Source organism: Furipterus horrens, unplaced genomic scaffold (assembly GCF_987537825.1).
Source record: "Furipterus horrens unplaced genomic scaffold, mFurHor1.1.pri manual_scaffold_19, whole genome shotgun sequence".
Lineage (NCBI taxonomy): Eukaryota > Metazoa > Chordata > Mammalia > Chiroptera > Furipteridae > Furipterus > Furipterus horrens.
The window spans coordinates 2,684,758-2,696,549 of NW_028327189.1; the positions used below are offsets into that span (position 1 = coordinate 2,684,758).

General features: G+C 37.2%; 1 long non-coding RNA gene across 1 annotated transcript; it reads right to left on the reverse strand.

The window, feature by feature from the left end:
• Positions 1–1,598: 1,598 nt before the first annotated feature.
• On the reverse strand, positions 1,599–5,090 carry LOC149990284 (uncharacterized). Its single transcript, XR_016508871.1, has 3 exons — positions 4,978–5,090; positions 3,570–3,661; positions 1,599–2,212 (listed from the first exon to the last, which is right to left on the reverse strand). It is a non-coding gene; the product is annotated as an uncharacterized LOC149990284 (long non-coding RNA).
• Between the last annotated feature and the right edge of the window lie 6,702 nt (positions 5,091–11,792).

The following is an 11,792-nucleotide window of genomic DNA, read 5'->3' on the forward strand; positions in this document are numbered from 1 at the left end:
ACAAAAAAAACTAGTGGCCTTTTGCCAGGCTCAAAGGCAAGGGGCTGCATGCAGCTGCAGACACAGCTCTGCAGTCTATGGATGCAGAAACTCAGCCACTGATGACAAGTTTGAATGTTTCTGTTTAAAACTTCCTCATGTTGCAGCTACATAGGCGAGATTGAACACTCTTAAGCAGTGTATAAAGCAAGCAAAGGATTTTAATAATTGCTGGCAGTTGGGCAGAGACCCTGAGCAGGTCTTTAACACAGCTCCCACCATGAATGGGTTTTAGGAGGGGCTTATATAAGGGTTTGTTTCTTTGTTTCTCCTTTGGTGTGAAGCAGCCTTGGGAAGTGGGGGCTGGAAGGGGCTGCAGGAATGTCTTGGCAGTAACAGGAACAGAAATTTGCAAGGCTACAAGGTTAGCTTTAGCCTGCAGCTGCAGCCTCTTAGGCTGAATTCTTAACTACTGGCAAAGCAGCTTGGGAAAAATTCTTCAATGTGAAAACATCAATAGAGAAGGTCAATACGTTACTTGTTTTTTTACTCTGACTAAAGTAAAGGATTCCAGTTTCAACAAAGTATTCAAGGGATGGTCAAGGATAATGCTGGAAAAATTATATAATCCTTCAATATAGTGCCTTAAACTTCTCAGGTGCAATCTGATCCTCTATATACTCAAAATCTCTTCTTCCAACAATGGTGACTTATATGCAGCTAGGAAAGAATACAAAGAATCTTGATAGCACTTGCTTATCTTTTCAATTAGAAGTCAATAATAGCCAAACTGAGACACATTTTATTTTCTCAGTTGAAGAACCTATGTGTGATAATTCAGAATTTGAGGGAAATCTGAGGGTACAATTTGTTTCCAGAATTGAACATGCAACAGAGGTATGTGCCCTTACTAGGTATCAAAAACAACTCTTTGGTGTATGGGATGACCTCACCCAGGACATGCACATGCATACATGTATGTGTGTATATATATATATATATATATATATATATATATATATATATATATTTATTTATTTATAATTTTTTTATACGTATAGTTTAAAACCAGGTAAAGAGGTATTCTCTTTACATTAATTTTCTCTGCTGAAAATAAACCCTCTGGGAAAATGTGATGTTTCTAAAACTACTTACTGAATCTTTTCTATGAAAGTTGTACATATAAGATTTAACTGTGGCTAGTGTTTAGCGCCACAGTTCATTTCATTTTATTTGGTTGATAACTTTCAAAACAAACAAAACATTAAAAAGGAAGGTCACAATGCAACTTTCTAGTAAAATATACACAAAAAATTGGTACACACAATGAAATACACAAGCAGCAAAAGAGTATAGCCAAAATATATTCCATGAAGATTTTATTACATTTCTTAACTATGGTTCCATTCTTTTTCTACACAAGTTTATAATAAAATTATTTTTCATTTATACATTGTGATTTAGTCCTCTATTAAAGTCCAAAACTATACGTTACAAGTATATATTTGGCAATAAAATGATGCAATTTAACACAACCTTTTTGTATAGTATAAATTATTCTCCTTATTTTGCCATTACAAGTTGCCTTGTTTAAGATATTTTCTACACATTAAGTTAAAAAAAATGCCAACAATACTACTTTCTATTTAGAGTTAATTTCATACTAATTAGGATCAAACTTTTGAAACTATTCATATTATAAATTGGAAACTGCTACTCAAATACATGTTCTAAAATCTGCTGTTGGGAAATAATTTATGAAGGTGCTCACAAAATAATGGAAAGACTATTATGAAACATAGTATAAAAACACAGCTACAGAGATAGAAAAATAGCCCATCTCCTTGACTTTACATGTAGATTTCTAACTTTCTTGTACTTTAACAACAAAAAAAAAATCTAGGTAACTGGAACATATTCTGGAAAGAAAAAGTTGGAACCAGGACTTACCACTGCCCATAATGATAAGACAATTTATTCAAAGCATCCATTACCTGGAAAACATTTCTTTTAAGCACAGACATTGTGGTTTTTTAACCCTAAGTCCCTCTACATAAAAAGAATAAAGTGTTAACACTTCATTTAAAGACATAAAAATACTTTTAAAACAATGAAAATAAATTAGTATGCCTTAACAAACTACATTCATGCTGCACTTTTAGTCTTCTTGCATGGTGATGGACAAAATCCAAACTGTAGAACAACGCTCTGAACCTTTAGGTTCAATTCAGATCTGTAAGTGGAAAGGACATCACATAAATCGAAAAAAAGTTCTTACAACAGTCAATTGAATAAGATCCCCCTTGGAGTATCTAGAACATAAATCGTTTTCAACAGAAAAATTGATACATCAATTTTTTCTCAATTCCTGATAATTGCCAAATTTTTATAATGTCTTTGAGACTATGTTATGTAGACTATTCTTAATGAAGAATAGCATCTCCTTTACTTTATGCAGTAGTTATAGACCTTATAAGAGTCGGAATAAATTTGGAGAACTGTAATTTCCTTAATAATGGCAGAGTAGTATGACTTACACCTCAGTTAGGTTTAGGCTCATTTTTAATTATCTCTGTAATAACTATAAATTAGAAACCACAAATCTAAATATAGTAAGTTGGAATACTAAGATGGAATTTTACAAAACACAGAATCTGTGTTTCTGACAAAGGCTGTGCAGCAAAATTAGCAGAGCTTTTCAAATGTACGAGGCCTTTGGAAAGTCTAAGTTTGGTACCACAAGTGATTAGAAATCAATGACCTAGAACAGGGATCTACAGATTTTCCAATCACCAACATTTTCAGATATTCAGAGAAGTTTAAGAACTTTAAATTCAAGAGTACAAAAATATACATGCCCCCAAGATTATATAGTTTAATTAAATGTTTCCTATACTTGAGCTGAATTTGGCCAATGATACCTGACAAATAAAATAATGTTATACCCTGGCTGGTGTAGCTCAGTATACTGAGTGCCAGTCTGCAAACCAAAGGGTTGCCAGTTCGATTTCCAGTCAGGGCACATGCCTGGGTTGTGGGCCAGGTCCCCAGTTGGGGACCTGTGAGAGGCAACCACACCTTGGTGTTTCTCTCCCTCTCTTTCTCCCTCCCTTCCCCTCTCTCTAAAAAATACATAAAGAAACAAACAAAATAAAATAATGTAATACAACACATACCTTGACACCAGTTATGTTTTAATAAAGCTTTTAAAGAGTATTTCAGTGCTTCAGCAAACTCATTCAAACGAGGTTCTTTTAACATATTCATATTTCATTTGAGAGAAGACACATTCTCAAGATTGGTACATTTAATAGTTATCTCTGTAGACACTCTTTGGAGTACCCACTGTCAGAGCTAATACTGATATTTTCAGAAAGAAATGTTTCAAAAGATAATGAGTTTTTCAAAGTATAAAATGTTAGTCTGGGTTGTTCCTGAGTATTAATGAATGTTCAGATTCATGAAGAAGCTTTCAAATAAACTGAATTTAAGTGTTGAACATACGTAGATTAAAGGAAGTTAGGGAGAAGAACTGGTTTACTTGCAGATAAATAAAATGATAAAAACCACAAGGTTCATCTACTACTTACATCATCAATGTCTTCATTGTCATCTGCAATATCATCAAACTGGATTTCATCATCATCTCCAGGCCCAAATGTATCTGTTTCATTGATTTTAGCTAAAGACACAATAAGGATACATTCATATATCAGCTGAACTAACTATTTTAAAAAAGAGGGTCTGATACAAGACATTAAACTATCAAAAAAGACTCTTAAAAATGCTATTTCAGTTGAAATACTTCATTATATAAAAAACATTCCTAATATCTAAGAACTCATAAGGGAGCAAAATCATAGTAAAATTTCCAAAAGTTCATTGCTATGTAATTATAATCAAGAGTATATATACAATATTTTTAATTTGTTTGAAAAGGTATTATAAGGCTAGCAGGCTCTAATTATACTAACATAGTGGCTCTCACACTTCCCATATATGCTTCAAAAAGGATGTGAAGACATGTTAAAGACTTCCTAGCACATCCAAAGTTTTCTGAAGTAGGAAAACTACGTTTACCAACTATTAGAAAGACACCATGTCAGTCAAAAATACTTCGTCAAATTATGATTATTTTCTTATTCTCATGACACACACAAACTAAGTCCTAAAATTCTGTATTTTGCTGACCTGACAAATAAAACAGGAACGATTTTGACTCACTGACACCAGATGGCTACTGTATTGGATGATATTGCAATTTTTAAAAATTCTTGTGGAACACTGGTTGAAAATTGCTGCCCTAAGCAACAGAAATGAAAGAGGAAATACTGGTTTGATTTCCAGATATTTTTTAAATGTCAATAATTATATCAAAATTTCACGCTTACATAAAATCTTATATTTTCTTTATAAAATAAAATAATGAAAACAAAATAGCTTCTAAGTGAAGAATGTGAGTTTAGAAATAGTGAATTTCCTCATTGATGTTACGAGGTACTTATTTTACCTTCTAAAGTATACTTCAGTGAGAATGCAACAGTTAATAATAAAGAGAAATATCTGTTAAAAAATACACCCCCCCCCAAAAAAAACACCACCACTCTGAACTACTACTATATAAGATAAACTGACCAATGTTTTCCATAAAAATCAATCCTAGGATCATATCTGTTGTACTGATATAGCGGAAAACTGACACATCTCTTTTGAGGATGTGTTAAAGACAATTAAAAAAAAAATGTCCCTTCACCGATATTTTAAACAAGCTCAGAGCTTAAAACCTTTAAAACTCCTCACCAAAGAACACTCATTAGAAAGAGAATTTTATTACTAAGGTATTACAATTATGAAGTAGAAACAGGCATACTTGTAACTAATTTTTGTTAAGTACATACACAAACAATATGTAGAAATGACAGAATTCTATAAAAATTGCTTCACCATAACACTAATAAATACTAATGCCTTTAAGACAGGAAACATAACTGGTATTACCATGTTCTGGAAGCTCGCCATATGCCTTCAAACTTCTAGCTTCATCTGCATTGTACTTTAAAATTACATCAGCTTTGTTATCCTTAGAGATAAACAAACAATTTTTAAACTGGCTATGACAATATACCAATTGTTTCATAAATGACTTTCAAATGAAACACATTAAGGAAATGTCACTTAACTGTTCTGTTACAAACTATCTATATTCCTAAAATATCCTTGGATTTAATCAAGTAGAAATCATTTTGCATAAGTGACTAAATAATGATAATGGATTGGAAATTGCTTATAAATTTATATTAATGAGAAGAAAAAAAGAAAAGAAAAATAGAAAAAAATTGCATTGTGGTATCTCACTTATCAGAATTGCTTGTGAACTTTTAAAAAGATAGTTCCATCTCTTGAAATCTAATAGACCTGAAGTGAAGATTAAAAATCTGTATTTAAGAAGCTTTATGTTGAGAACTTTCAGCCAAGATGGAGGCATAAATAGAAATGCTGCGTCTCCGTCACAACTAAGAAGGAATTTACAACCACTTCAAAACTTTTTTAAAAACCCAGAAAATCAAAACTACAGGGAAGTTCAGCAAAGAAATAAAGAAATATTCAGCCAAAACGGTAGGTGGGGCAGAGCCAGGAGGGAAAGAGTAGTGAAGCATAAGAGGCTGCAGGGGACGTGCTTGGTGGCCCCAGCGGAGGCTGACGGTGGGGCTGGTGGTCCAGCTAGCAGTACAGCAATTGTATATGTGGCAAAAAGCAGTCATACATTTTAAACCCCGGAAGCAATCCCAGCCCCAAACCAGACAGATCCCAGCCCCAGAGCAAACCATGTAGCTTGCTGATCCAGCTCTGGGAAAAATAGAGCTGCATCGCTTCCGACTGTGAAAACCAATGGGGGTGGGGTGGAGGTGGGCGGGACGGGACGAGGAAAAAACTATTGGTCTCTCAAAGGAGGCAGGTGGAGAAGTGCCTGGAAAAGGGGCGAGTGCTGAGCAAGGGACACTGTTCCCTCTCAGACCCCTCCCCCACATACAGTGCCACAACGTGGTGAAACAGGTCACCAGCACTAACAAATACCTAAGGCTCTGCCCCTTATAATGTAACAGGTGCGACAGCTCTATCAAGACAGGGGAAAACACAGAAAGCTGTCAAGATGAGAAGACAGAGAAGTATGGCCCAAAAGGGGGGTTAGATCAAGGTTCCAGTGAGAGAACTAAACTACAAGGAAATAGCAAACCTAACAGATGAGGAGACAGACAACCTAACAAAGAGATAGCCAATTTAGCAGATGCAGTTTAAAGTACTGGTGATAAAGATGCTCACAGACAGGACAGAAAAGATTAAATAAGACAGTGAAGAAATGAAGGCTACATTAAGTGAAATGAAGGAAAATCCACACAAAACTAGTGGTTAAAAAAAGGAAACCAGGGCTCAAATCAATGAACTGGAACATAAGGAAGAAACAAACAGTAAACCAGTACAGGAGGAGGAAACAAGAATTGAAAAAAAATGAGAGGCTTACAAACCTCTGGGATAGCTTTGAACTTGCCAACATCTAAATCATAGGGATGCCAGAAGGAGAAGAGGAAGAGGAAGAAATTGGAAAACTATGTGAAAAAAAAAATGAAGGAAAAACTTCCCAAATTTGGGGAAGGGAATGAACATACTGTAGAGGTCCAGGAAGCACTGACAGTCCCAAACAAACTAGGCCCAGGGAGGACCACACCAAGACATATCATAATCAAAATGCCAAAGGTGAAGGATACAGAGAGAATCTTAAAAACAGCAAGAGAGAAGAGGAGAATTAGCTCCAAAGGGATATTTATAAGACTGTCAGCTCATTCCTCAAAAGAAACTCTGCAGGCAAGAAGGGACTGGCAGGAAATATTCACAGAGAGGCAAAAACCCACAATTGAGATTCCTCTATCCAACAAAGCTATCATTTAGAATGAAAGGGTAGGTAAAGTACTTCCCAGACAAGGTAAAGCTAAAGGAGCTCATCATCACCAAGTCATTATTATATGAAACATTAAAGGGACTTTATTCAAGAAAAGATCAAAACTATGGACATTAAAATCACAACTATCAACAACAGAAGCTAAGGAATGGAAACTAAGCAGACAACCAGAGTAGGAACAGAATCATAGGTATGGAGGGGTGTCAGCTGGGAGGCGGAAGTGGGGCGAAGGGAAATGATACAGGAATTGGGCATAGTATGACGGTACAGAAATAGGCAGGGGGATGTAGAGAAGAGCTTATACGTATGACCCATGGACATGGACTAAGGGGAGGGGGGTGAGACTGCTGAAGGGAGGGTGTGCTGGGTGGAGGGGAGCAAAGGGAAAAGAAATTGGGACAACTGTAACAGCAAAATAAATAAAAACACACACAGAAAACAAAAAAATAAATAAAAAGCTTTGTGTTGTTTGTGATGCAAATGCCTCTGAAAACTACCAAATATATTCATATTTGGCATTTAGAAAAATCTGACTCATAAAACTGCAGAGTAATCAACTTGAAAAACCAGCTGAAAAGTGCTGATCTGGAAATATCAGAGCATGAAAGAAGATGAGAACTGACAAGCATAGGATGAAGACTCCTTTCCACAGGTGGAGCAACTGGGAAGCTGGAGGGATAATGCAGCAGTGGAGCTCCCTCCTCCTGGGAATATAGTCTCAGTGCCATGCAGGGGTCCCCAAACGAGAGCAACAAGATAAGGAGGGGATCCATATAGCATCCAGTGGTGGGCATCAGTGGGGATTCAGTCCACCTAGGAGACACATTTTGCACCCTCCAAGGAAAGAGTTAGCCCACTGTTAACGACAGCTTGGGAAGTTTGCTCCAATCTGTGACTGCTGGGGGAGAAGGGGAACAGTGGAAGTTCGAGGATAGACGAAGGGTCCACCTGGTATACCCAGCAATGAATCTGATGAACCAGTTATTCTCAGGAAGGACTTTGGACAGAGAGTCAGTAAGTCTATCTAAACTGTGAGGCCTGCGAAAGAGGCTTGGTCTTGCCCATTATGTGCCAAGGGCAGTACCCCTCTCCCCAGTTGCTAAATTGGTTGGTCTGCCCATTCTGCTGTTCTGAAAAAAAATTTAAAAGTATGGTGCGGGGCTGGAAATTTAGCCCCACCATCACCCCATCCTCATAGAGGTGAGGGATATTTGGTCTGTTCTAAACTGGGGAGCTGGGAGTTTTGACCATTCCCTGCTTTTGCCGGCCATTGTAGGCCTGATAATTTTTTAAATCTTGCAGGCCACACAAACCTGAATTCTGGTTACTGCGGCTCTCAAGCTGGCTTCTGAAACTAGGCTTCTATCTGGAGCCAGGTGTGCTGGGCTGCAGGGCTGCATTATGGGGAAGCAGAGCTGAGCTCCCCAGAAAATGTAGTCCATGCAAGTGACAGCAGAACTTAAAGTGTCCACCCAACTCATCTCTGAGCCCATCTGAAATTACCTCTGCTAGATCCGGGAAACTCCCCTGGGCACAGACCCATGGAGGAAGAGAGCAGCCACCCTCTACTGGAAGATCTGCCCTGACAAGCTTGAGAAGAGCGGGTGGGAACAACTTCTGATGCTGGCTTGCAACAAAGAACCTTCCCAGGAATGGCAGAAATGGCCAGCCTCCAAAACACAGCAGTAAGATCCAACAGCCTTCACAGACAGCATATTCAGAGGGTGACTGAACAAGCGCAATAATCTTCTGAACTGAATCATACTTTTTAATCTTTTCTTTCCTTCTCTTTTTCTTCCACATCCCTTATACTCTCTTTCCTTATTTTTTTTCTCTTTTCTTTTTGACCCACTTTTCTTTTCCTGGTTTTTATTTTATTTTACTTTTCTGTCTCTATATTAATAATTACTATTACTTTATTATTATAATTTTTCTTTTCCTTCTTTGCCTCCCTTATTTCTTTTCCAATATTCCTTCACTAATTCTTTTTGTCTCATAATTTATTATTCTTTTTTCTTACTTATTTTTATGAGATCTATCCTGGAAAAGTCCAGCCATTGTTAACATAACAAAAATGGTTTGTGCAATCAACATAATCTTGCCAATGAGAGAGGACTGGAAGGCATATGAACGAATAATCATGACTTCCCTGTACTAGTCAGACGCTGTTGAGTGAGCATGTGTACTGTGTAGCTGTCACATTCAAAATGACCGAGCAAATAGAGCAATGCATCTCCATCAAATTTTGCATTGAGTTTGAACATTTCTCCACAAAAACTGTTCAGGTGATTCAGAAGACCACAGCTATGGGCATCATGACAACATGACCACTTATGCATCACATCTTGTGTAGTTTTTTGGCAACATATCAAATTACCCAGATGGCTCATTTTTCCTACAGCCCATACTTGGCATCCTGTGACTTCTGGCTTTTCCTAAAACTAAAATCATCTTTGAAAGGGAGAGATTTCAGACCATTGATGAGAGTCAGGAAAATACGACGGGGAAGCTGATGTTGACTGGGAGAACCGTGTGAGGTTCCAAGGTACTTCTTTGAAGGGGATTGAGGCATCACTGTCCTATGTATAATGGTTTTCATATCTTCTTCAATAAATATCTCCTATTTTTCATTGTATGTGGCCAGATACCTTCTGGACAGACCTTGTGTAGCCACTCTTACTCTTTATACCATATTTCTCTATTTTTTCTTCTTATAGCAATTTCTTTCACATTTCTCATAATGCTGTTTGATGGTAATAAACTCCTTTAGCCTTTTTTTTTTTTGTAGTTTGTAAAGTTCTTTATTTCACCTTTTATTTTTTATGTATTTTTTACCTATTTATTTTTAGAGATAGGGAAAGGAGGGAGAAAGAGAGGTAGAGAAACATCAATATGTGGTTGCCTCTTGTATGCTCTCATATGGGGACATGGTCCACAACGCAGGGGTGTGCCTTGACTGGGAACCAAACCAGCGCCTTTTGGGTTTACAGGCTGGCACTTAATCCACTGAGTCACACCAGCCAGGGCTCACCTTCAATTTTAAATGAGAGCCTCACAGGAGTGAGTAATCTTAGTTTCAGATGCTTGCTTTTCATTACTTTGAATATTTCATACCAGTCCCTTCTGGCCTGTAGTGTTTCTGTTGAGAAATCAGCTGATTGCTTTACGGGAACTCTGTTATAGGTAATTCTCTCTCTCACTGCATTTAAAATGCTGTTTTTAAGTTTTGCCATTTTAATTATGATTTATCTTGGTATGAGTCTCTCTAGGTTCATCTTGATTGTGATTTTCTGTCCTTCCAGATCTTGCATGATTTTTTCCTTCACCATATTTTTTCACAAAAGTTCTCCACCTCTTGCTCTATTTCTTCCCCTTCTTGTACCCCTATGATTCAGATGTTATGACATTTAATGTTGTCCTAAAGATCCCTTAAACTACCTTCCTACTTTTTAATTCATTTTTGTTTTGCTGCTCTAATTTCACTTTTTTAATTTTTATTTTTTTACCTTGTAACCTACTTCTATTGATTTTTCTTTCAGGTGTGTCATTCTTCATTTACAGCTGGCTGTTTTTAATGGTTTTTAAGTTTTATTTCATGCTGCTGAGCATCCTTATAACTATTATTTTGAACTGGTTATGATAAATTCCATATCTCCATTTTATTTAGTTATATCTTTTTACTGGAGACTCCTCGTGTTTTTTTCATTTGGGACCTTTTTCCTTTATTTCTTTTTTTTTTTTTTTAATCCTCACCTGAGGACATTTTTTCCACTGCTTTTCGAGAGAGAGAGAGGAAGGGAGAAAGAGAAGTGTTGATGCAAGAGATAGCAAGGATTAGTTGCCTCCCATACATGCCCAGACTGGTTATGGTATAAGTTGTAAGCAGGAACTGAACCTATAACCCTTCAGGTATGAGCATACACTCCAACCAACTGAGCCACACTGGCCAAGGCCTGCCCTGTTTCTTTGTTTCCCCATTTTGACTCTTTTTGTGTTGTTCTATGCATTAGCTAAAAATGCTATGACTCCCCATATTGGTGAGGTAGCCTTCTGTAATAGGTGTTATGTAGGACCTAGTGGTGAGGCTTCCTTACTGAGCTGGGTGCTCAAAGAATGATCCTTGTGTGAGTTATGTGGGCCCTCTGGTTGCAATTGGTTAGTGATTGCTCTTGTCCTAAACATGAGTAAATTTGACCCTCAGACTGGTTGACTGTGAGGCCAAACCTTGTCCATACCATGAAAACTGTTGTACAGCTGGTAAGAGAACAAAACAAGATAAAACAGAACCGAAAACAACTCAACAGCAACACCACCCAACAACAAAAACAGTAACGAAAAGAATCAGAAAAAGAAAAAAGAGCGTAAACAAAAACAGTACTATATGAGGTCTGTCCAGAAGGTACACAGCCACATACTATGAAAAATAGACATTTATCAAATAAAACAGAAACAGGATACGAGAAACAATGTACACAGGACAATTATGCCGGTGCCTCCTTCAAAATAAGCACTGTGGGACCTCACACAGTTCTACCAATTACCATCAGCTGCCCCACTGTATTTTCCTGAATCTCATCAATGATCTGAAATCTCTCCCTTTCAAAGGTGATTTTAGTTTTAGGAAAAGCTAGAAGTCACAGGGTGTCAAGTATGGACTGTAGGGGAGATGAGTCATCTGGATGATTTGATGTTTTGCCAAACTGCACAAGACGTGAGCATAAGTGAGCACATTGTCATGATGAAACTGCCAATCACTAGTTGTCCATAGCTGCAGAGTTCTGAATCATCGGAACAGTTTCCACAGAGCAATGTTCAAACTCAATGCAAAATGTGATGCAGATTTATCACTCTACTGACT